Source organism: Nyctereutes procyonoides, unplaced genomic scaffold, assembly GCF_905146905.1.
Source record: "Nyctereutes procyonoides isolate TBG_1078 unplaced genomic scaffold, NYPRO_anot_genome, whole genome shotgun sequence".
NCBI classification, from domain to species: Eukaryota; Metazoa; Chordata; class Mammalia; order Carnivora; family Canidae; genus Nyctereutes; species Nyctereutes procyonoides.
In genome coordinates, this window is record NW_026575135.1 from 46,625,265 (window position 1) to 46,652,731 (window position 27,467).

At 39.1% G+C, this 27,467-nt stretch overlaps 1 protein-coding gene across 8 annotated transcripts in view; it reads right to left on the bottom strand.

The window, feature by feature from the left end:
- Positions 1-27,043, bottom strand: part of KDM4C (lysine demethylase 4C) — a 428,768-nt gene extending 401,725 nt beyond the window's left edge. For 4 of the 8 annotated variants that reach the window (XM_055302075.1, XM_055302073.1, XM_055302067.1 and 1 more), the window contains exons 1-2: positions 26,503-27,043; positions 17,652-17,741 (exon numbers count right to left, since the gene is read on the bottom strand). The gene's annotated coding sequence lies outside the window, so the exon portion shown is untranslated. Of the gene's footprint in view, positions 1-17,651; positions 17,790-25,558; positions 25,692-25,918; positions 26,051-26,502 lie in introns of those variants that run through there. The other 4 variants (XM_055302069.1, XM_055302071.1, XM_055302070.1 and 1 more) reach the window with 4 other exon arrangements.
- Positions 27,044-27,467: the final 424 nt, after the last annotated feature.

Consider the following 27,467-nt stretch of genomic DNA (forward strand, 5'->3'; position numbering starts at 1 on the left):
GGTGGGGGTGGTGGACAGAGGGCAAGATCACAACCTGAGCCAAAAACCAAGAGTCAGCCACCTGACCCACTAAGCCATCGAGGTGTCCTTCCCATGTAATTTTTAAAGGTTCTCTATACACCATCTCTCTCTTCCTAGAAAGACTTCAGCTACAGCCTTCTCTCTCCAACCCCTCATAGGTAAATCCCAACAAAGAATAGTCTAAACTCATTTTGTCCACTTCATCTATTCAATCATCAATCCCACTTCAATCTGACATCTCCAACCACCAGTGCATTGAAATCACCCTGGAAAAGTTTGCCTGTGACCTTCTAGCTGCTATATGCTATATGTTATCTTTAGTCCTTTTAGCAGTCTCTTTGCAGCCTTTAAAACTGGCTGCAGGTTTACCAGTCAGTCTCTTTGGAGCCTTTAAAACTGTACAGCTTCTGCAGACTGGGGGGTAGGGGGGGTTGGCACACACACATACACCATCCTCCACTGACTCTTTTACGGTTAACTCCACTCTCCACCCCAAACTCTTTTCTGTGTTCCTCCAAAGCTAAACCCTTCACTACTGGTATACTATAAGATTCTTTCTGTGGTTGTCTTCCCTTTCCATCAGACACAGACACCATGGGAAATTTCATCCAACTATCCTTACCAATGCTTCAGAAATGCAAACAAAGACCTCTCTCCCCTGAATCCAAGTCCAGTAAATCTAAGTGCTTACTAGGCACAGCCATTTGGAGATGATCCTCAAACTCAACAGAGACAAAATTGAATTCAAAACTTAATAGGGATAAAAAGCAATCTTTCCTCCAAAATCTGTTTCTCTACCCAACAGTCCCAATTTTGGGTCATTCAACCCATCCACAGTCCTGCTTGCCTTTTTCTGACCAGGACTGACCAGCACCAATCCTCAAAGAACTTACAAGTGCAAGAGGGAACAAGTACACAGATGGCTCTAATAACACAGGCAAGGTACTACAATAAAGGGAAACACAGATCACGACCAGAGCCTTTAGAACAAGAACAGCAGAATCCAAACCTTTAACAGGGTAGAGGGGGAAGCAGAAAAGGAGAGCATTCCCTACACAAGCCCTGCCCTCCAATGTAAGGCCCACATCAGAATCCCAGGAGCCATCTTCAGCCCTGCCTTTCCACATCCATATGGGTACCAATTATTATCTATTTGACTTCCTGAACATCTTTTATATCCATTCTCTGGTCTTTATTCCCAAAGTTACTATGCTAAATCAAGCTTTGGTCCTCCTTTCTTTCCTAAACTACTCCAAAAGTCTTTACTGATTTACTCATCTTTAGTTCAACTCCTTCAATGCTCTTTAATATATCCACAAAAACATAGAACAAAATTTCTTAACACAAAAGTGATCGTGCCATCCTTATTTTATTTTTTTTAAAGAACTTATTTATTTGAGACAGAGAGCACAGCAGGGAAGAGGCAGAAGGAGCAGGCTCCCTGCCAAGCAGAGAGCCCAATGTGAGGCTTGATCCCAGTATCATGATCTGAGCTGAAGGCAGACGCTTAACCAACTGTGCCACCCAGGCTCCCCATACCATCCTTTTTTAAATCCCTTGATAGCTCAGTATCCTATCAGCATGGATGCAACCTCCATGATCTAGCTCCTGCCTTCTCCCCCAGTCTCAAAGATCCCTTTAGCCTGCTTGAAATCTTTGTTTCATTCTAATCAAAGTTCCCAATAGTGCCAAGCTATTTCCCTCCTTCAGTGTACTGCATCTAAACATGCATGTCACATGTATGACATTACTGAGTACTTCCTGTGAGCTATATACCTGCAAAATACATTCATGTATTTTATTTAAACCTAAAAGCTCAAAAATAAATAAATAAATAAATAAATAATCTAATAGTTCCATTGAAAATAACCATGAATGTCTCTATTTCACCAATGATGACGATTAAAATACTTGCACAAGGTCCCATAGCAAGAGCTAAGGAAATAATGCAAAATGCATCTTTCAAAGTTTGTCTGACATGTAGACTGTGAAGGCTTTCCTGGCAACACTCCCTACCAATTGACAGTGTCATTTTTTAATGCTTTCCTCACCCTCACTGCATATATACAATCATCCCTGATTCAGCATTAGCAAATTCACCTATTTTCCAGAATTTATTTGTAATCCCCAAACCAATACTTGTGACACCTGTATGGTCATTCACAGACATGCATAATGATGAAATACCTGAATTACCCAACAGGCACATCCCTTCAGCGGAGGTCCAACAAGGCAATACTCCCTCATTTCAGCCTTCAAACTATAAACAAACATACTTTTGCAGTCTATTTAGTGCCAGTGGTTTTTGCATTTTTGTGCTCTTATTGATTTAGCTGCTTAAAACAGCCCCCAAGTTTCAAAGTGCAAGAAAACTATGATGTGCCCTATGATAAACATACTTCTTATATAACTTTATGTACCATTTATAGTGCTCCTGGCATGAGTTTAATGTTAATTATCAATAATTATATACTAAGTAAGGTGTCTTTAAAATAAAAATACACATAAAGTAAGGTGACATATAGATCAGTTGAAAAAAATGTGTGTTGAAAGCTTCATGGGAATCTAACCTTATATTTCCCCTCAGAGCAATGGTTCAGTACTCACTAATTCATCATTCTCAGTGACTTTATAGAAAATAACTACTTTATGGAAAATAATGAGAATCAATTATATCTTAGCCCTTGTAATGAGACCATTCATAAAAAACTCCCACCCCTCAGCCCATGGAAACCATCTTCTTCTCCTCCCCTCAAGAATGTCTCCCACTCATACCAATGAATCCAGGCAATCAATCCTTCATACTGCAATTGGCCTGCACTAGGCTCAATAACTCCTCCAGAAACTCAGAACTGGGGAACAGATGAAGCTATGAAGGGCTGGGGCAGCCACTATCTTCCTTTTGCATAAACAGAGAATGACCAAGGAAGGACATTAGCAGAGAGAAGCACAATAAAGAGCACGTACAGCCCCGGAGAAAGATTTGAAGGGGAAAAAAACCAAGCCTAAAACAACAAACAAAAAAAACAAGCCTCAGTCATCCTAGGCATAATGCAGGTCATAGGGTAAACACCTGAAGAGTCTGCACCTTCAAGAGACTGGATAATCTGAAGAGCTGAAATCTACATTGCAACAGGCATTCCAGATACGATTTAAATTCTTCTAGTATGAGGAGACTTGAATTCAGAACTGGGGAAAGTGTGGAAAGAATTGGAGACTACAAGGCATTTTTCTGGCTGGAAGAGAGCTAGCACAGGTAATGTAGCTCTTAAGAAGAAGTCCTAGCACTATTCCTGATCTCTGTATGAAGAGATGCCAACTGAGATGGCATGTTCATGTTCAACAAACGCAGCAGCAACCTCTTGCTCCCCAGATTTCATTTGCAGTACTATGATCCCCAATTCTGATTCTTCAGTTCTCTATTTGCAGCAGAAATGGCAGTTCCTTTGGCAGCACCTCCAGCAGTGGTTTTCTGGGAGACACTCCAGAGGATGCGTCCCTGGGGACCCAGCTAAGAGTCTGCTCTCCAACCTTCAACAGCTCCAGTATCAAATCCCTTTCTGCTTAAGTTAACCAGGGGGGTAGCCATTATCTGTAACTGAATCATGGTTGATAAAATTACCAAATATAAACTGATAACAATGATGAATGGAAAAGAAATCTGGTATACAAATACCAGATGTAAATCAAATGAAGGTTTTATTCATACCTGTTTGCCTTTTACGAGTAATCCTTCCCAACAATTGGTTCCTTGGTGTATCTAAATGAAATTAACTTTAATGACTCAAAATTCATTTTGTAATATTTAGTATAAATTAGAAATTGAGCCATTAAACAAACTAGCTAGATACCCAGTTACTTACTCTTAACTGGCGTACTAGAGTAGAAGCTCCCAATAACCTTCTACGTAACAGATTTACCAGATAAAGGATACATATTATATTATCTCTGAAAAACACCACTAGTATACAAAAAACACTAGTTTTTTCTAGTATACAAAAAACACTGTATACTAGAGACTAGTAGACTATGTTTATTATGTCTAAATACCAGCTGATTTGTAAGCTGAGCAATCAAGTGTTTATTTCCAATCCAGTTTATGCCAGTTGTGCCAATTATCTGAAATAAATAGATGACGTGTGAATACAACAATGGTATTGTTTCTATAAGATTTAAGTTGAATCTTTTGGAATGATCCAGTAAAGATGAAATGATTTTTTAAAAAGGGAAGGAGAGAAAAAAAGGGAAAGGTGATGTCAAATGAAGTATGGGAACTGCAACATAAAAGATTAGGGGGTAGAGGGATTTGTAAAATCTAGGATTCCAGCTCATAATACCTTAAGAGTTTAACTCTCACTCTTTTTAAAAAAAAAAAAAAAAGAAAGAAAAAAGAAAAGAAAAGAAAAGAAAAGAAAAGAAAAGAAAAGAAAAGAAAAGAAAAAAAACAGAAACTGAAAGTGGCAGATTCTGTATTGTGGGTGTAGTTTATGCCAAAAAGGAAATGCAGGACTCCAACCCTTACTCAAAGAAAAGGCTCTACCCTACAACAAAAGATAGGCAAATGATTGTGTAAGTTTTAAGTAGAAATAAAATAGATGTATACATCGTTTTTTATTATTTACATCTTTAATGAAAATAAAAACTACTCAATACCTTAGGAAAGAACCAGTCTGTGTCTTATAATAATGAAAAGTCAGAAATTGTCTAACTCTTTCCATGCAACTAAACACAGCTATTACCTTTCTCTCTTCCACATTGCCAGATTATACTCCAAGTTAAAGAAAAACACAAAGCTTTATGGATTTATTCTTATATTTGTTGATATTGTTATCTTTTCTAACTTTCTCTTTAAAAATAACTTCAAACAAAAAAAAATAAATAAATAAAACAATAAAAATAAAAATAACTTCAAGGGCACCTGGGTGGCTCAGTCAATTAAGCATCCAACTCTTGGTTTGGGCTCAGGTCATGATCTCAGTGTGGTGGGATCAAGCACAGCATTAGGCTCTACCCTCAGTATAGAGTCTACTTCAGATTCTCTCTCCCTCTCCCTCTGTCCCTACCCCACCCTCACCCCCAGTCTTGCACACATGTACATGCACACTCACTCTCTAATAAATAAGTAAAAATCTTAAAAAAAAAAAGAACTTCAATTTACAGAAAAATTGTTGGAACAGAAAAAAAGAAAAAGCCTGTATACATTTACCCACATTCATCTATTAATCTTTTACCCTATTTGCTGCCTTATTAATTTGTATTCTCTCCATATATTTATCACCCACACACAACTTTTTTTCTAAAGCATTTGAGAGTAAGTTGCATAATATTGTGGTCCGTTACCCCTAAAAACTTTAGTGTGCATGTCCTAAGAACAGGGATCTTCTCTTGCATAGAGACAATAAAATTTTCAACTCTGGTAAGTTTAGGAAGATACAACACTTGTATCCAATTTCTGTGTTCCAATTTTTTCAAGCAACTGAATAATATACTTCATACCTTTATTTTCCCTGTAGTAGGGAATTCAGTCTAGAATTAGAAATTGTGTGGGGGAAAAAAAAGAAAATGCATGCAGCTGTCATGTCTCCTTAGTAGCCTTTCATATGGGATATTTCCAGAGCCTCTGTCTTTAATTTTTTAAGAATTCAGTTATCTTTAACATTTAAATAGGGTGTGCATTTGTTTTAAATATAACATTTTTCATTTTGGTGTTTTTTAAGCTACAAGTTTTTCCTTTTGTTGCTGGCATATAAAAATGTCATTAATTTCTAAATTAATCTCATGCCCAACCACCTACTTATAACCTCATTTTCAATAATTTGTCTATAGATTCATTAACGATTCTATCTAGACTATTATATGAAAAATATCTGAGAATAGTGCTTTTTTGTTGTTTCTTTCACAATATTCTATTTCATTGCTCTTCCTCATCTTATTGACCTACGACATCCTAGTGCTTCAGAGTAGTAGTGACAGTGGACTGCCTTAATATACAGGGAATGCTTCTAACCTTCGTCTTCAGAATATTTATTCTGTATAGGTACCCTTTAGCAGGTTACAAAAGTTCTACTTGGTTCCTTTTTCTAGGAGGTTTTTGTTGTTTTTTTTTTATTTTTTTATTTTAAGTTACAAATAAATGTTATATTTTATCTGTTGCAATGGGTTTTCTACTTTTATCTATTATTTCAATTAAATATGATTCTAATCTTGAACTTACCTGTATTACAACCTGAGGCTGTATTATCAGAACTACACACTGAAATTATCCATGCTAATAATACATTTAAGGTTTCATAAACAATTTTTACAAGTGAGGATGGCTTGTAATTTTCCTTATTCCTATTCACACTGTCCTTGTCTAATGATAGCATTAAAATTTACTAGCCTAAGAAAAAATAAGCCAGGGAGTGTTCCTGAGAGAAACTCTGACTCTGTAAGGGTTAGAGTTAAGAATTATTGGAATGCTTTATAGAACTAGCCTGCAAAACCATCAAACCTGGCATTTTCTTTGGGGTAAGACATATAACTACATAAGACATATAACTATAACTAATTGAAGAGATTCAATTCTCTTAAATGGTATATTTCTACTACTTCTTTTTGCATGTTCTAATGTGTTTTTTTTTAACTGAAGTAGAGCTGACATCCAATATTGTATTTGTTTCAGGTGTACAAAATATTGATTGCACCTTAATATATACAATATAAAATGCTTACTATAATAAGTGTAGTTACCATCTGTCACAATATTTCTACTGCTTCTAGAATCTGTTTTTAAAATTTACACTTTCTGGAAAACTGTCCATTCAAATGCATATGCCTGTTTTTCTAGTTTCATCTGTACTCTCTCCAGTCTTCATGTTATTCTTGTCCTTTGTCCCCCCCCTTCCCCAACATAAGGATCTACAAGTTCCTATCACTCTCAAAAATACATCACACATGACCCAAAAAAATAGTTAAGAACCAGTGGATTAGATCACAGCCACAGAAGTCAGCTGAACTATGCCTCCATCAATACCTAGAAGTGTGACTTCACCTAAGCACTACACCTTTGTTCATGTTAAGTCTTAGTAACCCTTAAATTTTGGAAATTGAACAAATTCTATGTTCCTAAATGCTGGTGAACCAGTCCTCCAAAAAATAGGAATGAAAGTGCTCTGATTTTTCATACAGTTCCAGCTTTTATTCTTAAAGAATCCTTTCTACTTTCTTGATATTTTTTGGACAGTAACAATAGATAATAAGCTTTCTTTGATACTTTTTATTTTAGAAAATTAAAAGTTGACCCAAAAAAAAGGAAAGAAAGGCCTATGTCAGTCCAACTTATTTTTTCAAATCCAGAAGTCTGGGAACCAGTATCTAAGTCTTTTATGGCCCCAATGTTATATTTAAGAGAGGAAGGAACAAAGTGCAAAGAGATGAAAGACACTAATTATTTGCATTAACCAAAATCAAGTAACTTAGTTAAGTTCAAGTCCCTATTTAATCAATACTTTTTTGATTCCCAAGCTTCTAACTCCACAATACCCCCAACTTCTACTTGAATAGATAAATCTTCCAAACGTAACATTCTTACTGAACCATTCTCTTAGTAAAAATGGCTTCCGATTGCAAATCACCTAACTTCAAAGCTTGACATATAAGATAACTAGTCCCATCATTTTCCTCCAAAGCATAGAGATTTTCAGATCTCACGACCTATCCCTCCTAAACCATTCATTCCTTCAAGTGATAGTTCTGTTTCTATAGCTAAGTACAAAGATTAATCAAGGAATCTGATAAAATTACTTAACTTCAAGGACCTGGAGGGAATAAGAAGGAAGAAAAAACAACTGTCTTATCTTAGGTTAAAATAAGAGAGCCATCTCAAAAATGCAAAACACAGGCACTGACTACTGAAAGAGCTACACCCGCTACAGAAAAGATAACAGAAAAGACCACAAAGTGATCCTAATTCTGCCCATGAATCCCTAAAGAAGTGTCCAAGTCAAAGCAAAAGGAAGAATCTCTGCATTTCTAATGGCAGAGGCAGCACTTAATATATCAATCAAAAAATAACAAACTTGGAGCACCTAGATGGCTCAATTAAGTGTCGGACTCTTGATTTCGACTCAGGTCAGGAGATGGAGCCCAGCTTCAGGGTGGGCTCCACCCTCAGTGAGGAATCTGCTTTTCTCTCTCCCTCCCTTTGCCCCTCCCCCTGCTTGCATGTGAGTGCTTGTGGGTGCGTGCGCTCTCTTTCTCCCTAAAATGAATTTTTTAAAAAGATAACAAACTGACTCAAGGTCAAAGAGTTTTGAAAAGATGATTATAGGTATAATTGAGATTTTACTATAGAAATTAAATAGACAAGGAGGGGAAAAAGGGAGATTTGGGTGCTTGAAATATGCTTCCATCTAGCTCTGGGTACAGAATCCAATTGTAAAAAGAATTCCTCCCAGGATAACTGCCTACCTTGACCAAAATCAGAAGGAAAACGACAACAGTAAGAAAGATTGGACAAGTGACCAGGAATTTCTTCCCCTTTGTCAGAAACTGAAAATTCAGAAGGCTAAGGAATACTAGCAAAGTTGGCAATACAAGGCAGTATGTACTTCAGAGTATATAATATAAATGCTCTAGGAGATTCTAGAGAAAAGAAAAAATGGGCACAGTGGGGAAGAGCATAGTGAAGAGGTGAGTGTGAGATGGACCTTGAAAATAAATGCCATTTGAATAAAAAAAAAAAAAAGTAAACTATCCTTCTATAGGAAATAGGTAGCAAACAATTAACACCACTAACATAGGGATCCCTGGGTGGCGCAGCGGTTTGGCGCCTGCCTTTGGCCCAGGGCGCGATCCTGGAGACCCGGGATCGAATCCCACGTCGGGCTCCCGGTGCATGGAGCCTGCTTCTCCCTCTGCCTGTGTCTCTGCCTCTCTCTCCTTCTCTCTCTGTGACTGTCATAAATAAAAAAAAAAAAAAAAAAAAAAAACCACCACTAACAAAGGAAACAGTAACCCATTTAGTCTTCCCAAGAGGCCTAACAAGGTAAGTATTATTATTAACCCTACTCTGTAAGTAAGGAATTGGAAGCCTAGAACAATTTACTCAAACTTTTTACTCTGAGGACTCTTTTATACTTTTAAAATTTATCAGTGTATCAATCAAAAAGATAACAAACTTGGGACATCTGGGTGGCTCAGTGGGTTAGATCTCAGCTCAGATCTTGATCTCAGGGTAAGTTAAGCCCCATGTTGGGCTCCACGCTGGGTGTAGAGCCTACTTAAAAAAAAAAAATTTACCAAGGGACCCAACAATAAGAGCTTTTATGTGGGATATATGTTTACCAAAAAAAAAAAAAGAGGAATTTTTTAATTTATAAATTATAAACTCAAAGATAAATTTTTAAATTATAAATTATAATTTTTTTAAATTATAAATTATAAGATAAATTTTAAATCAAAAGATAAAATCCCCATGTATGAAATGTTTAAGATAATTTTTAATTGTTCATTAGTCAAAAGTAACAATGGTTCCCAACCAGGGGTGATTTTTATCCCCAGGGGAAACTAGCAATGTCAGCAGTTATTTTTATTTGTCACGACTGGAGAAGTGCTAGTAGCACCTAGTGGGTATAGGCTAGGGACACTGCTAAACATACAAAGCATAAAAAGGCACCCACAACAAAGAATTATCAGCCCCAAATGTGAAGTGTGTAGAAGTTCAAAAACCCTGCTATCGGGACACCTGGGTGGCTCAGCAGTTGAGCGTCTGCCTTTGGCTAGGGTGTGATCCTGAGATACAGTATTGAGTCCCACATCAGGCTCCTAGCAGGAAGCCTGCTTCCCCCTCTGCCTATGTCTCTGCCCCACCCCCCCTGTCTTCCATGAATAAATAAAATCTTAAAAAAAAAAAAAAAAACCCTGCTATGGAGCCTAAAAAAACTATAGCATATGTTCAATAACAAACATTTTATGATAATGTTCACAGTAGCATTTTTGTAATAGCTAAAAATTGAAAGCAACTAAAATGTCCATTTATAGTAGAATCAATAGAGAAGAATATACTCAACCAATGGAATATGGTGGTGAAAACAAACAAACCAAAGCTACTCCCAAAAACATACATATGTACCTCAGAAAGTTAAGTCTTGGACTATTCAAAATGTATGTCTATTTTTACAAATGTAAAAAATAAAAATTTCTTCTTTAATGATAAATGCATATAAAATAAATCCATCTTTTTAAAACAAGAGAATACTGGGGTACCCGGCTGGCTCAGTTGGTAGAGCATATGACTCTTAACCTCCAGGTTGTGAGTTCAAGCTCCACATTGGGCTTAGAGTTTAAAAAAACAACAAAATATCTTTATGTGAGCTCAAGCCCTGCATCAGGCTCTGTGCTCAGTAGGGAATCTGATTGGGATCCTCTTTCTCCCCCTTTTGCCCCTCTCCTCATATACAAGGATTCTTTTAAATCTTAAAACACCTCCACACACACACACACACACACACACACACAGATAAAGCAAGGGAATACTGAACACAAAATTCAGGACAAGATTGCTAAAGGAAAGCAGATGGAATACAAGAGAATTACACAATTATATCTGGGTGAATTCATAGGACTATACCATGTCTTTTGCACACCTCATTACATAAAACCTTTTTTAAATTGATGAAACAACCAATACCAGTGATATGTTTCTGAAAATACCTAGAAAATTGAAATATACTTTAAATTAAAATCTGCATGGCCAATAAAATCTCAACACAGGGTTCTAAGTTGCTTTCTAACTATCTTTTGTGACATTTTTTAAATTGAAAAGTCGGTGATTGGGTTATGTAGTTGTATTCAAATACTTAAAATGAAAAAAAAAAAAAAAACTTAAGATGGCAATAAATTGCCTGGGTCTCCTTCCCTTAGTCTCACTGTTATACAACCCACAACACACTACAAATACCTTTAAATTTACAGATTGAATGAACAATCAAGTGGCTAAATAACCGAATTTTATATAATCATCAACTATAACATCAACAATGATTTTGGCATTAAAAGGTAATTTGTGTAAAAAAATCATTTGTACACTAGGAACTCAGATAATAATCTTTTCTAGCTATATGAACTATGTATCCTACCAGTACCCTTTGATCTGGGAGAAAATGTGGACATAAATGCATCATTAATAGCAGAGGAAAAGAAAGTTTACAAACAGCAGTAATTCTAAATAATAAATCTTTTTATCTAGGAAGTAGTTTGTACTGTTTCATAAAAGCAATTTATCACATTGCAATGCAGGAAAATGTCACATCAGATCTTACAATTCAATTGGTCAAGGTAAAGAGAATACAGTCAAAGAAAAGAAAAAACTCAGTTAAGTATAAATGTAGAGGGATCCCTGGGTGGTGCAGCGGTTTGGCGCCTGCCTTTGGCCCAGGGCGTGATCCTGGAGACCCGGGATCGAATCCCACGTCGGGCTCCCGGTGCATGGAGCCTGCTTCTCCCTCTGCCTGTGTCTCTGCCTCTCTCTCTCTCTCTCTGTGACTATCATAAATAAATAAATAAATAAATAAATAAATAAATAAATAAATAAATAAATAAATAAAGTATAAATGTAGACACAATGCTAAATCCTTTGAAGAAAGTAAAAAATAAATTCTAAAGTAATATGGGTACTACATTTAATAGTAAATTATCTGATAGACAATGATCACAAGGCAAAGAAAGCATCATCTTGCCGTTGTTTATTTTTTAAGAATGGAAAATACTAATTAAAAATGACCAACATTTTCTTTACTGCTGGACTCCTTCTAAATCTACTATTTTAAATTTAAAGCCAAACATATCTCTAAAACATCTAAGCATGGAACAAAAAATGCTTTAAACATTAGGAAAAATGTAAAAATCATTTTTAAAACATGCAGATTTGTATCTGAGATTCATGACCTTTATGAAAAGGGCTAAAAAGAGAAACTGAAGTTTTTTAAAATACAAGTTTAAAAAAATAAAAACCTAATTCTCTGCTAATGCCAACTTTAGGAAAATCCACAAAACTACACCTAAAATATGGGTCCAGACAGGAGCAAAAAATATGTAATCAATGCCAACTAACATTTCTGCATGCATAAAAAAAAAAGGATTGTTCTCCTATGACCGTGAATTTAGAAACCTGATTCGCTTTCTAAATCCCTATTATTATGCAGGGGGATTAATAAGGACACACAACACAGCAAAAGAAAATAAAGCAATTTCAAGTTTCCAAAACTTGCGTTGCACATAATTGTGAGTTCCAACTAGATAGTTTGCTGGGCTTAGATCATCTCCTCCATCAGAAGACCTGGGAAGAGGAAATGGTCCCTGGCATAGGCAAGAAGACCTACCCGAGTCGCCCAGGTCCCAGTGCCCACCCAGACCCGAGCCACCTGTTGCAGCATCGTGACAACCACAGGCCCGCATGGCCCACTGAGCACCCCGGCACCCTGTGGCAGGAGTACTGGCCAGTCCCTCACTGACTTACGGACTGCAATACCTGCACAAAGTCTGGAGCAGATCAGCTCAGTGCCTGGGGTGGAACCCGTATCACTACCACCAGCTCCACAGTGAAGCACATTTCATATTTACAAATGAAATTACCTAAACTATTTAGGCCTATCAGAAGAACTTATGAGAAGCCAGGTAAATCACTTATTATTAGTTTCAAACTAACAGATGTCTTAACATCTAAACGTCTAAAATCTGAAATATTTTGAAAACATTTAAATGTATTTTGTATGCAAACTTTTAAATTATTTCTAAAGATTCACAATCATATAAGCCATACACATTATCAGCTATACCCAGTGGGGAGAAAAAAAAACAGTTGGAAAATATCAGACACTCTGAACTGTCCTTGCCTATTCCATTATTAATGAATGCAAGAAACACTGTTTTACTTTTTTCTTTTTAAGATTTTATTTGTTAGAGAAGGAGGAAAGAGAGAGCACAAGCAGGGGGAGCAGCAGGCAGAGGAAGAAGCAGGCTCCCCACTGAGCAAGGAGCCTGATGCAGGACTCAATCCCAAAACCCTGGGATCATGACCTGAGCCCAAGGCAGATGCTTAACTGACTGAGCCTCCCAGGAGTCCCAGGAATACTATTTTTAAAAACCATGGCAATTTGGACATTTTTTGGTAACTACCTGTCCAAAAAACCAAGCTTGCAAGAAAAGGATTTACTATATTCTCATCCTGTATGCAATGCTGGCATAGTACCTTGCACAGGTATTTGTAAATCATTTAGTCTTTTAATCTTAATATCAATACAGGGTTTCTTTAGCATGTAAACGCATCTAAACACACGAAAACATTTCCAATGTTTACTTAGATGAGTTTAAGTTTCTTTAAAATCTCAAGTATTTAACCAAACTATAAAAATCACAAATATAAACATGATACAAGTACAAAGGAAAATCATAACCTGTTACCTAATGCTTCTATTTGATTTAAAATATGGTTTTAATAAATACAAGACCAAACCCTCATTAATGTTCACAAAAATAAACACATTATGTTTCACTGACTCATAATTTTTCTTTGTTGTGGATAGCCTGGTCTTTTGCACAGTGATATGGGCCATCTGCAACAAACTCCTTCAACAGACTTATACTAAAGACTATCCACATTGACAACTCTTTGAACACTGAAATCTTATTAAAATGAATCTTAAAAAAAAAACAACTTGCATTTGTTTGGTTCTATACTGTGCTGTAACATACAATACTTCGTTTTCATTCTTAAAAGTTTTCTGTGCTATTAGCCAGCTGCAATTATTCCCATTTGAGAGATGATGAAACTAACGCTCAGAAATGGAAATCACTCTCTTGAAGTCAAACAATAAGAGGGTGCAATGAATTGACCACACATTTTGTAGCCCCAAGATCCAGACCCCAAATATAACTGACCTCTTTGCTAGGCTCTTCAGCTATCACAAAAAAACAAAAAACAAAATCAACCAAGAAAAAAAAAAGAAAAGCCCATTAAGAATAAACTTGCAGCTCTTAGCCCAGATGGTTTCACAGAATTATGCCCAATTTTTAAGAAATATGATCCAATGCTATTTAAGCTAGTTCTGAGCACAAGAAAAAGAAAAGCTTTAGAACTCTTTATAAAGCAAGCCTAAATGGGTAACAAAACTTGCAAAACAGCCCAAGAAAAGTGCAGCACAATTTTATTTACGAGTATTGATGAAAATTCTTAAAAAAAAAAATTCTTTTAAAAAAATGAGGAAGTAAAATCCAAGAGTACATTAAAATAATAAACCACGACTAAAAAGTCATTCCAGAGTATAACAATGTTCCAATATTAGTACATCTGTTATATAACTTTTGTGTGTGTGTGCATGTGTACGTACGATAAATATGCATAAGCGTACATCTGGACATACACATATTTTCTAGCTCAGTTCACTGAAATATCCCAATATCAATAACCACCTAGGTCTTGGCTCCTAAATATATGGGGTAGGAAAAGTTCAGGATGAGCTTGCATATCTTACTGTGCCCAAAAGGGAAGGAATGCTCAAAGAATGTTGGGACATGTCAGAAGGACACAGAACCAGCATAAAGAATTCCCAGGGGGCCAAACTTTTGACAATTTAAGCATCAATAGAAATAATAATATTAACAGATTACAACTCACTGACTAGAACAGGAAACCATAAGTCCTAATAAATAAAAATAAATTGAAAGCTTAATAAAGTATTTACGTAGTTTGTCAAACCAAAACAAAAAAAATTTAGAGTGGAGAAGCATAGAAGACTCTACCATAGAAGATTTTTTTTTTTTTTTACCATAGAAGATCTTAAGCAATCAAAGTAAACATTACCAGTAGCAGAACAAAATGAAATTGTGTACCACCTAATAAGATGTAATGAAAAGAATACAGTTCCAAAAAAAAAAAAAAAAAGAATACAGTTCCACCTCTGTGATATTCCTGCATCAAGAATCTAATGACAAGGAAACATCAAAAAACAAAAATTAAGGAAGAGTCTATAAAACAATTGGCCTGTAATCCTCAAAGGTGTCAATATTACAAAAATCAAGGAAAGACTAAGGACTATTTGAGACTGAAAGGATGCTTAAAAGATCTAAAAACAATAATATGCAATGCATCATTCTGGACTGGATATCTTTGCTACAAAGAGCGTCACTGTTACAAATGGTAATATATAAAAAGTCTAAAGATTCCATGAAAGTAATTATCAATGGTTACTTTTATATTTTGATGGAAATACTATGGTTACATACGAAACTGACTTTTCAGGAAATACATACTTAAGTATTGAGAAGCAATGGGGCATGAAGGCAAATTTTTCAGGGATGTAAAAGTTCTTTGTACTATAATTGCAACCTTTCTAAAAGTTTGAGATTGCCCCAAGTAAAACATGAAAATTATTTTTAAAATAAAATAAAAAGGAATAAAATTAAAGAAAATTTGTAAGATCTGTGTAAAAACATTTTTAAAATGTCCTTTTCCAAGGACTTATAAAAAACATTTAAATGGAAAGGCATACCATATTTCTAGGCAAGAAAAGTCAACATCTGAAAGATATTTCTCTATTAGTCCATAAACTAAAGACATTCCCAATAAAACTATCAATAGGTTTTTGGAACTTGACATATTGATTCTAAAGTCAAATATAATGAGAGAAAAATATTATTCAGCCGTTAGAAATGACAAATACCCACCATTTGCTTCAACGTGGATGGAACTGGAGGGTATTATGCTGAGTGAAATAAGTCAATTGGAGAAGGACAAACATTATATGGACTCATTCATTTGGGGAATATAAAAAATAGTGAAAGGGAATAAAGGGGAAAGGAGAAAAAAATGAGTGGGAAATATCAGAGGGAGACAGAACATGAGAGACTCCTAACTCTGGGAAACGAACTAGGGGTGGTGGAAGGGGAGGTGGGCGGGGGGTGGAGGTGACTGGGTGACGGGCACTGAGGGAGGCACTTGATGGGATGAGCACTGGGTGTTATTCCATATGTTGGCAAATTGAACACCAATAAAAAACAAATTTATAAAAAAAAAATAAATAAACAAGCATCGCCTGAAAAGTTCTGAAAACATGTTATAAATCTACAACAATTAAAACATTGAGGTGGGACGCCTGGGTGGCTCAGCAGTTAAGCGTCTGCCTTTAGCTCAGGGCCTGATCCCAGATTCCGGGGATAAAGCCCTCATCAGGCTCCTTGCATGAAGCCTGCTTCTCCTCCCTCTGCCTGTGTTTCTCCCTCTCTCTGTGTGAGTCTCTCATGAATAAATAAATATTTTTTTAAATAAAAAAGAGTCTTGAAAAAAAATAAAACATTGAGATAATGGTATATAAATAGATCAATATATAGAAATAGAATCAACCTAAATGACTTTTAATATTGCACTGGTTAAATAAATTACGGTACATGTATGAAATGCAATACCATGCAATGATTTTAAAAAGAGGGAGCTTAGGCAGCCCGGGAGGCTCAGCGGTTTAGTGCCGCCTTCAGCCCAGGGCGTGACCCTGGAGACCCGGGATCGAGTCCCGTGTCAGGCTTCCTGCATGGAGCCTGTTTTCTCCCTCTGCCTGTTGTCCCTGCCTCTCTCTCTATAGTCTCTCATGAATAAATAAATAAAATCTTAAAAAAAAAAATAAAAAATAAAAAGAGGGAGCTCCATATGTTCTCATAATATTTTTCTTTTTTTTTTTAAGATTTTATTTATTTATTCATAGACATAGAGAGAGAGAGGCAGAGACACAGGCAGAGGGAGAGGGAGAAGCAGGCTCCATGCAGGGAGCCCGATATGGGACTCGATCCCCGGTCTCCAGGATCACACCCCAGGCTGCAGGCGGCGCCAAACCACTGTGCCACCAGGGCTGCCCATGTTCTCATAATTTAAAAATCACATTCAAGTTAGTGTTAAATTAAAAAATATTCAAAACAGCAAGTATAGATACTATGATTTACATTTTAAAATGTATACATATACATATATAAGCTTTACAGAATATTCTATATAGAATATCTCTGGAAAGTCCTAAAAGAAACTGTAGAACAATGGTTAACCAAAAGGAGGAAACTGGCTAGCTGATGGCAAAAGTGAGAATATGTACTTTTTACCCATTTATATCTTCTCTTTTTTTAAGATTTATTTATTTGAGAAAGAGTGCAAACACATGGTGGGGGGGAGGACAGGAGGGCACAAAGGGAAAGAAGCAGACTCTCTGCTTAGCAAACATACAGCCCCATGTAGGGCTTGATCTCTTGGAGGGTGAAATCAAGAGTCAGCTGCTTAACCAAGACTGAGCCACCCAAGCACCCCACCCCCATTTATATCTTTTGAATTGTATACCTTGTTGCATTACCTATTTAAAATAATATTTACTGGGGCATCTGGGTGGCTCAGTTAGTTAAGCATCTGCCTTCGGGCTCAGGTCATGATCCCAGTCAGGGTCCTGGGATTGAGCACCACATCGGGCTCCCTGCAGAGCCTGTCACTCTCCCTACTTGTGCTCTCTCTGTCAAATAAATAAATCAAATCTAAATAAATAAATAAAATTTATTTACATACATTTATACTATAATGATTTTTAATAAGTTAAATTATCAAAAAAGAATGAGTTTACCTATGTCAGGTCCAAACTCCTCCTGCTAATGAAAGCTGCCCTGAATGTTCACAGTTCTCAGTAAAGTGTCCAAATTTCAGGTGATGGTTCCTTTTGAAAGTAAAAACAGGTAAAAACAAAATGGGTGAGATATACAGCCTGCAAAAGAAAAAGAAAAAAAAATTCTGTACCATCAGTCTTCCCCTCCAAGGGACACCTAAGGTATCCTGAGGTGTCCTAAGTATCTGCTGCATTCTCAGAACAGAACAGAAGCAACAAGACTAATGTTGAATCAGATACAAATATCCTTAGGACTGGAATTTAAACAAATATCTGATGAAAAACTAGTTTAAAAATGGGGATAAAGACAGAGCCAAAGGGAAGAATTTGACTTCTTCTTTAACCTCATTCAACAGGAGAAAATGTATCTGCAGGAAGAATGTTCTGATGAGAAAGGTGAATACTCTGGAGGGTCAGAGAAGCCCAGCAGATAAAAAATACAGTTTAGGTTACTCCTCAAAACACTACCCATGTCCATCTGCTGAAATCTGCCTGTCACTAAACAGTGTGCTTTCCCAAGAAGCAAAATTTCCTAGAAAGAGCCCTGAAGAAGGAACAAGCATGCTTTGTATCCAGGTCCTAGTTCTTCTTATGAATCTAATTAGAGAGTGACTCTGAAGACATTAGTCCTCCAATGCCTGCATATTCTAGATCAACTGGGAAAGTTCAGATTTCTGACCCTATCATACTAAATATTAGAACAGAAGTATGAAATTCCCTAAAAGTGCTGTCTCACATGCACACAACCCCCAAAGGTCCTATCGGTCCAGCCAACTGTCCATACTTTGACATTTCTCTCCAATTTCTAAAGTTTCCAATTCCTTCTCTTGAAAATAGTAAATCAATATTTAGTATACCTATCTTATATGGCTATCAAATATATTTTCAAATGCATAATCTACTAAGGTATAAATGAATGCTTAAAGACTAAACAATTTCAAACACAGGTTTGGAAAAATTTACTGACATGTGATGATTATACATTTAAACTATCACTATACGTTTCCTTCAATTTTATTTGTTAAATCCTACTATAACTAGACAAATTTAACAGAAAGAAGACATCCTTGTATAATCCCTAATTATCCAAAATCCTATCACTTTAACCCATGCCACACAGCAGGATTTAATAAAGGATATTAGAACTTTCGAAATTGTCATGCTATGGGCAACCATTAGTGAAACACACATTCATTACCAACATGCATAAGTAGGTCATGAAGAGATGGAATTCTATTTTAACAAAAAAGAAGAAAAACAAGGCAGGCTTTAATAATGTAGACAGGAAAGGGAAAAAAAAACTCACAGGCTAAGAGAAGAAATATGCATCACTGTGTAGTGCAAGACTACATATTGTGAAGGTAAAATGTACATCCCACCTGGATGGGGTCCCCAAAACATAGCTACCAGAAACCAGGGTTCTATCCACCACTTAATAAAGATATTACTTTTTCTATTTCCAAATGCCTAAGTTAATGTACAGGATTTTCAACTAAGTCTGATTATAAATGCAACAATGTTCATTCTAAAAAAATTTGAGAAAGGAAAATCAAAATTATCAGTGATCCCACCATCAAATTAGCATTCCAGTGTATTTTTTCTAACATATGTACACTTATAAACACGTTTAAACACAACTGGGCTCATTTGAAATATATAATTTTCTATAATGCTTTCTTTCATTAAACAGGTTTGGAAAAAAATAAAAATAAAAAAAAAAATAAACAGGTTTGGAGTAACTCTAACATTTTAAAATATTCATACAACTTATAAATATCACATCACAATGTGGAGTTAAAATAGCCCTTATGCAAGATATTTAGGTTATTTCTAATATTTTGCTAGCAAAATAGATAAGAGATCAATACTGCATTGATGGGGACCAAAGAGCACCAAGCCTTTCTTGCAAAGGCTCTGTTAAAGTGAGTAAAAAAGACTCACAGCTCTAGCGATCACTTCTGATGATCCATTGAACATGACATCCTTACCAAGCCAGGCTCCTTAATTCATACCTTCACAAATACTCGTTTGCCTTCATCCCCTTACCATCATTTTCAGAATTTTGTTTGATTTGTAACAAACTGAGAAAATAAAAGTGATGACAGGCCAGCCTTGAAGTTCATACCGCACATCTGCAATAAGCTTAGCCAAACAGTAGAAGAGTATTGGCTATTAGTGGCCCAGTGAAACCTAGAGATTAAGACCTAAATAAAGTCCAATACAGATTTTTCTCAATTTGACCTTAAGCAACTCTCCTTTGAAATCAGACCAGAACTTCTAAGTAGAACTAGCTTTCAGAAAGAGTTTTTTTTTTATTTTTTTTTTTATTTATTTATGATAGTCACACAGAGAGAGAGAGAGAGAGAGAGAGAGGCAGAGACACAGGCAGAGGGAGAAGCAGGCTCCATGCACCGGGAGCCTGACGCGGGATTCGATCCCGGGTCTCCAGGATCGCGCCCTGGGTCAAAGGCAGGCGCCAAACCGCTGCGCCACCCAGGGATCCCTCCTCCACCATTCCTATTAAAAGAAAAGACTCTTGGGGATCCCTGGGTGGCGCAGCGGTTTGGCGCCTGCCTTTGACCCAGGGCGCGATCCTGGAGACCCGGGATCGAATCCCGCGTCAGGCTCCCGGTGCATGGAGCCTGCTTCTCCCTCTGCCTGTGTCTCTGCCTCTCTCTCTCTCTCTCTCTCTCTCTCTCTCTGTGTAACTATCATAAATAATAAATAAAAAAATAAAAAAAAAGGAATGGTCGAGGATAGGGGGATGGTACATAAAAGCTATACACATTTGGACTTCCCATCAGACAAAAACTAGAAAATAGCAATTGTGTTTCAAAAGGGGGACAGGGGCTAATGTAAACGAAGCATTTTCTTTGTATAGCCTTAGAGCTGTGTTATTCAGACCCCAGCCTGCAATCCTACCCCATTTGTTGGATTATATCAATATTTATATGTGATATTGAGCAAAATAGAAAATATGGGAGTACAGCACAGGTGGGAAAATATTGTTTCGTGAAATTTTTGTTTCAGTTTTGTGTATGTGTGTGGGGTCAGGTTGGGTAAAATTACTTCCTACTGTGTGCCCTAGTTTTATTTCCTTGATTTTTTTCATATATACAGAAGTCATTAATTTGTACAACAAATGTTTACTGAGGAACTATACTATAGCGTTAAGACAACAGTATCCTGGGGATCCCTCGGTGGCGCAGCGGTTTGGTGCCTGCCTTTGGCCCAGGGCGCGATCCTGGAGACCCGGGATCGAATCCCACGTCGGGCTCCCGGTGCATGGAGCCTGCTTCTCCCTCTGCCTGTGTCTCTGCCTCTCTCTCTCTCTCTGTGACTATCATGAATAAATAAAAAAAAAAATTAAAAAAAAAAAAAAATAAAAAAAATAAAAAAAAAAATAAAAAAAAAGACAACAGTATCCTGGTATGATACAAGTGAGTAAAAATACTTGGGTCTCTCCCTTTGTAGAATTCTTACAGTTTAGGAACAATCAAATAATCACATAAATATAGAGCAACAGTGTAACTAAACATTCACACTCAAAATGATCCTTTTTCATTTCATTTCATGAAATGTTGGAAATCACTTATCTATTGTGTTCATTGCTGTATGCCTAAATGATACGGAAGGAAACAATTAGGGAATTAAGGTAGATTATCACGAGGAAAACTGATTTAGATTGGGGAAGAGGTGGGGATGACAGGTCAGGATTCTCCGAGGAAGTACGTTCAAGCAAAGACTAGAATGATGTACCAAAAAGAAAGTGCGAAGAAAACCTGGCAACAACACTTTGGGAAAGGGCCTGTACAGTCTGAGAAAAAGAAAAGCCAATGGGCAGTTAGGAAAACTAAAACCATCTAAGTTTGGGGGTTGCTTCAGATAGGAAGAGATAATGCAGGAATTTTAAGTCTCCTGAGAGCAATGAGAATGATCCAATTTGCATTTTAAAAGATCATGCATGAGTGGTGACGGGCACTGAGAGGGGCACTTGACGGGACGAGCACTGGGTGTTATGCTATATGTTGGGCAAATCGAACTCCAATTAAAAAAATATACAAAAAAAAATCATGAGTGGAACAGAAGTAGGAAGGAGGCTGGAGTGGCTATTGAGATGATGCCAAGGAGAGACTAGACTGATCTAATACATATTTTGGAAACAGAAATGACAAGATTTGGCAATAGTTTGGATGTGATATGAGGGCTGAAACACCATAGGCTACCTGGGATAACTCGCAAGTTTCCCCAGTTGAGCAGTAAAATGGGATGAGATGCATGAGAAACCCAGAGGAGCAGAGCTGAGAGGAAAGATTCCAGTTCACTTAGTTACAGTTAACAAGTAGAGATGTCAACTTAATAACTAGAACTGGATGGAGATATACAAAAAGTAAGCATCAAAGAGATTTTGATGACACATGATTCTGCCCCTTAAACTTTACCCTCAACAATACATACTACAAACCCAAGAAAATCTAAAATAAATTTTAAAGATTCTATGGAGCAATAGTTCACAAATAACCACAGTAGCTGAAGCCACTGTGTATCTGAAAATATAGAGCAACAGTGTAACTACACATTCATACTCAAAACAATCCTCTTCCAGAAAATGGTAGAGAATCACTTGTCTATTGTGTTCACTTGCTGTATGCTCCACATCTAACATTGCACATGACACATAGCAGGTGTTAAAACATCTATTGAATATACTCACTACTGGGCAGAACAAACCACCTAGCAAAAATAAGATAAAGAATGCAAAGCAAACAAGCAACTGTGCAAGGAAAAACTCTGTACTATGATGTTTCATAGCAAGGACACTTCTCAGGGAAAAAGGAAACTGAGTTATTTACACTATCATTTGCTCATAGTATCAGAGCTAGATTCTGTTCCTAAGATCAGCTTAATTTCAATACAAGAAATTTCATCCCTAGACAACTAATGGTTAAATATGGTCATCATTCCCTACTATCCCAAGATATGATAAATAAGTAAAATGTCATAAAAGTTTGATGTTTGAAGCTATAGTAAAAAAAAAATCTCACCTAGGTTATTAAAACAAAACAAAAAGATTAGAAGGAATTTTATTAAAATAAAAACGGCAATTACTGATGATTTTTCTTTATTCCCCTGTTCACAAATGTCATACTGATACATGGGAGAAAATTCACAAAATGCACACAGACATGAAAGAGAAAAATTGCCCATAAATCCACCACCCAGAAGTAATTAACCACTTTCAACATTTGCACAGAACTTTTTTTTTTTCCACAGAACTTTTTCTGTGCATACATGGGGATAGGGAATAAACAGTGATCCACAGCTAATGGTCTAATTGTTTGAGATGATGAAGGAAATCACAGAATACTGCTATGGTTGGTACAGTATTGAGGGAAGACTAGCTAGAAGTAACTACTGAACTAAGTAAGCTATCTAAAGGATGAAATGGAACTAACCAGACAAAGAAGCACAGGTCAGAAGGCACAGAAGAATGTGAGCAGGGCACAGGCCCTACCGAGTGAGGAAATGGGGGGAAAAGTTTGGTGGAAGAAGATTGGCTGGGCAAAGCCTCACTGAAAGAGCTGAGAGAACTTGATCCTCAGGGAAAGAAGGATGGGAATGTTCCAAATGCTTAAGGGAGAAAAGTGTTAAGCCCTGCAAGTGCAGACTTCTGTGATCAGCATCTTCTCCCAAAGGGCGTGGAGGGTGGGGAAATGAGAATCTTTAGGAGTGTGCAATACAATATTTTAAGGAAAATAATAAATTATACTATTTACAATAATATTTTAAATTTATATTTTAGGTTCCACAAAACCTTCTAGATTGGCAGCAAATGAAGAAAAACAGTGACTTTAACTCTTGCACAACTCCCAAGAAATTCATACTAAAGGAGTACTGACTTTATAACAACAACAACAAAAAAAAAAACACACAAATTTTAAAAGACCAAAAGTCTGCATTTAGACAGAGTTTAATGATAGTATGCAATACACCTGCTTTATCACATCTCTGATAAATATATAACAAATTAGTATCCAGGAAATGAAGAAAAACTGAGCTAACATAAAGGGATGATCTCAAAGACCTCCAGACAAGAAAAACACACCACTCTCCACAGGGCAAAGTCCCACACAGAGACTTCTGGCCTCTGGAAAAATGGACTTCGTAGTGGAACAGAAGAGGTCCTCAAAACTAACTATCTATCCCTCCTTCATCCCTACTCAAAAAAAGGTTTAACCCAGCAATTCCACTATGAGGTACATAACCAAGAGTAAAGAAAACACCCATACACACTAAAACTAGTTTGCCAATGTACATAGCACATTATTCAAAATAGCCAAAAAGTAGAAACCCAAATGCCCATCAACTAATTGAGTAAACAAAAAGTGATATATCCATATGACAGAAAATAAGTCAGCCATAAAAAGGAATAAGTACTGATAGATGGTATATGATGAATGAACCTTGAAAACATTATGCTGAGTGAAAGAATCCAGTCTCCCAAATCCAATTATATGGTTATATTTATATGAAATATCCAGAACAGACAAATCTATTGAGATAGAACGCAGACTAGTCATTGCTTGTGACTAGAAGCCATGAGAGTTGGAGACTGCTAATGGGAACAGGGTTTCTCTGGAGGTGCTAAAAATGTTCAAATTGATTCTGGTGAGAGTTGCACAATTTCATGCAGGTACTAAAACCACTGGATTATACACTTTAAATGGGTGGACTATATGGTATGTGAGTTATATCTTCATAAAGCTGTTATTTAAAAAGAGAGAGGATATTTCTAGCACCGCCAGGCATTATGGTAAATTGTTAGAAATACAGCAAAGGCAAAAAACCCATAGAACCTGTTCTCAAAGCCCTAAGATTCTAAGGGGGGGGGGGGGAGCGGGAACAATCTAGATGTAATGACAAAACAATGAGAAAAAGAAAGAAAAGGATTCAGACTACTCAAGGTTAGTTAGGCACCTTAGTCCTGGGTGATTCAGAAGGTGTCAAGTAGAGAACTCAAAATACCAGATTTTCATCCTGAATTTGAAATTTAAATCTAAATAACTTTTTAAAAATCATGGGCCTGTTCAGCTTCTTAAAAATCTTCATTCTTGGGGATCCCTGGATTGCTCAGCGGTTTAGCGCCTGCCTTTGGCCCAGGGCGGGATCCTGGAGTCCCGGGATCGAGTCCCACGTCAGGCTCCCAGCATGAAGCCTGCTTCTCCCTCCTGTGTCTCTGCCTCTCTCTCTCTCTCTCTCTCTCTCTGATAAATAAATAAATGAATCTTTAAAAAAAAATCTCCATTCTTGTAGAAAGGTTAATGGAATTTTTAAAAGCATTTGTGTACCTACAAGGCTTAAAACATTTATTTTTAACTTTAGAAAAGCAACCAATTAAAACCTGTTAATAAAACGAAACAAGTCTCCAATATAAATTGTACTATTCCAGTTCGTTGAATGCTGTAAAGATTGTCTGCAAACTTTTCATAACGCTTTAAATTGGGAGAAAGAGGGCCTAAAAAACCGGAACAGCCCTGTTATGCATTCCAAAACAAAGCATTGGGGGTTGGGAGGAGACCAGCAAGGCAGAATTTGAGTAATGATCGTAAAGGAGAGCCAAGCGCTTCAAAGCAAAAATGGACCTTCAAGAGTTAAAGCCACTAATTTTCAACCACAACACTTCGAAATTATATTAGTAACTGTTACCATAGAAACAGTGAAGCCGAATTTCCCAAGATTAAAAATAAAAATCACAGCGAATTCAAGTGGGTGAAACAGGGCAAAACTCGGTCCGAACCTAGGTGGAACTGAGCCTACCAGAAACTTTCACCGAGATAAGGGAGAACCAACGCCAACTTCTAACCTACATTTCCAAAGCAGGTCTTGATAAACCGCCTCGAGGGGTAACTTGCCGGGTGCTTGAAAAGTTTGCCCTCTCTTCTCCAGGAGCAGCAGGCGTCCAGAACCCGTCCTGGGCATCGCCCACAACCCAAGCCAGCCTGTGCGGTCGAGGGGAAGACTGGCTCTGAGTTCGCCCGGCACGCGTCGGACTCGAGCCCCGCTGGGCTCACCGGCTAAGCAGGGAGGAAACACCCAAGCTCGAGCCTTGAGCCCCGAGCCCCTGGCCCGCCTGCCGGACTCCCGCCTCCACACTGCCACCTACGCCACGTCCCATGCGTGCCTGGCATTCCACGCCAAGCCATCCAACTCATTTATTAAGCACCCACCGTCTACACCGCATCGCGGCTTCAGGCTCTGCAGGAAGAAATGGCCCCTGGCCGGGAAAACCAGAAGGGCAGTACCGGGGCTGAGGACGACCCGGGAGAGAGGCTGCCGGCCTGGGGCGAGGTGCTCCGGCGAGGAGGCCCCCGCCCGCACCCCCAGGGTCCTGACCGTCCCGGAGAAGAGACGGCCCCGGGGGGAGCAGCAGGCCGTGCCTCCCCGGGGTCCGCCGCAGACCCGGCTGGAAGCGGCATGTTACGGAGCCGGCATCCCCGGACCACCCGCGCGCTCCTCTGCCCCAGACCTCGGCCCCCGGGAGAACGGCGAGCGCGGGGACCGAACCCCCAGAGGGCCGGGGCGGACTGTCAGCGGCTCCCGCCTCCCTCCGCCGCGACGCGGCCGGCCGCCCTCCCTCCCCCGGCGTGACAGCCGCGGCGGCGGGGACCTAGCGCCTCCCGGCTAGCGTCTCCGCCGGCCGGGCCCCGGCACCCCGGCGGCCCCGGGCAGGCGGGGGCAGCGGCGAGAAGACCGCCCGGCCCCTCCCCCTCCCCCGCCGCCCCTGCCGCCCGGACGTCGGAAAAGCGGTTACCTGGCGCGCGGGTGGGGACGGGGACACGACCCAGAGGAGGAAGATGAGGAGGAAGGCGGTAGCCTCCGGCCCGGGGAGACTTGGGGAATTTGGAAGACTTGTTCCGCACTGGGTGACAGCTGTTCGCCGCGCACGCGCAGCGGCCCGGACGCCCGATGACTCCGCCGCTCCTCACCCTCCCGTCGAGGGGTCGGGAGGCAGCGGCGAAGGCGCGCGCACAGCGCCGGCCGCTCTCCCCGCGCGAGGGCGCGCGCGCCGTCACGTGACCGCCGGGCCCGGCACTTGAAGTCACGTGAACTCCCACACAGCTTAAGGATGCGCTGCACCTTCTAGCTTCGGGGTTGGTCTTCCGTGCCTCTGTCAATCTAGGTTCGCTGTGGTGCATCTTGTTCTCTGGGGACGGACATGCCCACTTTTTCCCAGAGGGGCAGACCCTTAAGCAGCAGGAAGGAACAGGTGCACAGAACCTCGCCCGGAAGTGCCTGCCGGGCTCCGCGGGGCTGGACCTGACGGAGTCCACGCGCCACACGTCGTCCGCGGCCGGACGCGGGCCTATGGCGGCCTCGGGCGCGCGGACGTCAGCGCAGCGTCGCCGTGGGTGGGGCCTCCGGATGCCCCGCGGGTCGTGGCGGGGCGGCCGTGACAGCGTCTTCCTGGCCGGGCGGGGCTCCTGCGCCTCCTGACAGCAACGGGAGATCCCGAGAGGGCCAGGGGGCCCCCCTGCCGACCTCTCCACCAGGAGCTTTCAGGCAGGAGACGTGTTCTCCGGCTAGAAGAGCGAAACCATCCCAGATTCCGAGCACCTCGGTGGAGCGCGGCCCGCCCCGCCCGGGGATGCGCGGGAGCTGAGGGCACCCAAGGGTGGCAACACCAGGAACCGAGGCCGGGGAAGTGCTCAAAAACGGCAATGGCAGCAGTTTGACCTCAATTGTAGTACCAGGAAGTGCGAGTGTCTCCGGACCCCG